Source organism: Musa acuminata, chromosome BXJ3-2 (assembly GCF_036884655.1).
Source record: "Musa acuminata AAA Group cultivar baxijiao chromosome BXJ3-2, Cavendish_Baxijiao_AAA, whole genome shotgun sequence".
NCBI classification, from domain to species: domain Eukaryota; kingdom Viridiplantae; phylum Streptophyta; class Magnoliopsida; order Zingiberales; family Musaceae; genus Musa; species Musa acuminata.
This window is the reverse complement of record NC_088350.1, coordinates 13,650,829-13,652,299: the sequence shown is the minus strand read 5'-3', so window position 1 is coordinate 13,652,299 and position 1,471 is coordinate 13,650,829.

Genomic DNA, 1,471 nt, shown 5'->3' with positions numbered 1-1,471 from the left:
TGACTTGGTGGATGACTCGCTCAGGGCCCAGTTGTCCCAGGTCAACCAACGCCTAGACGAGTTCTAGCACGAGTTCCAAAAATCACCGAGCGAGTCTAGCGAAGGCAGCTCAAGCAGGTCCCATTTCACACAGGAAGTACAGGACAAGTCGGTACCCCTCAACTTCAGGCTGTCGGTATTGGAGACATATGACGGCGGCTCCGATCCCGCAGAGCATGTCTCCGCATTTCGGGCTCAGATGGCCCTCTATGGCACCTCCGATGCATTGATGTGCTGGGCATTTCCGACCATGCTGAGGGGATCGGTACGAGCGTGATTCAACCGACTGTGCCAATCTTCGGTCTTGTCCTTTGACCAGCTCACCCGTAAGTTTGAGCAGAACTTCCTCACCAACGTGTGACCTAGGCCTTCCATGGCCACCCTGCGAACTTCCTCTTAATTTAGTATCGTTCTAGTCAAGTTTTTTTGTTATTGGGATAGGTGAATTCTTATGGATCCACTGCCTGAAGGAACCAAATATGATAATTTTTCATCATTAGGCTCGAGCAAGAATGAAATGAATGGCAAAAATAGATCCGTATAAAATCTACTTTTCATACATATCTTCATGTATCATATATAATGACTCTATGTAAGAAAAGATTTACTAAATTCTATTTTCTAGGGTTGCAACTATTTATTGCAACTAATTTAGTTCTTATAGGTAAATGCTCGATATCCAAGTAGGCTTATAAATTTGATCATAATCAAGTGTTTTTTGGATTACCTCATATTTTTTTATTGGTATTTATCCCCCTAATATCTTAAATTTTTTACGTACAAAATATTTACTTGTTACTAATAAAGTCCAACCTATGTTCTTCCTTAGATCTCTTATTTCACTCTGATAGTGTTATAGATTTGGATCGATGAAGAGGAAATGAATATGTTTCCATACTGTAAATAAGGAAGAGGAATAAATAGAATATTGAATCATCCCACCTCACTTATTTTATTCTATAGGATCTAACGAAGCCTGTTCATGCATGACATGATTCAGATATGATCATAGAAAAAGTTCTCCTTAAATAAATCGACCTGTCCTCTACAACATAGGGTGCTTACGTGGTATTTGAAAGTGAAGATACATTTGGTTATGAATTCAAATGTTAGGGATAAAATCAATCGTTTTAGTGACAATCATAAGTCACCTCTCTTTGAAAAATTCATTTCAACTATTGGTATCAAATAAAGAATATAACACTTCCAAGTTGAAGAAAAGTATTCAAATAAATAACATGTCTTATTTTTTCAATAATCCATATTTATAGAAATGAAATATTATTGGATATTTCATCTGCCTTTGTTCCTCCCAAGTATGATATATGATCAATTACATCTGCCTTTGTTCAAGGCAAACATTTTAATCTGCCAAGCTTCAGGACATCATAGGTTATGCCATTAAACCATGAGTTGTAGAAAGCATCTCAAC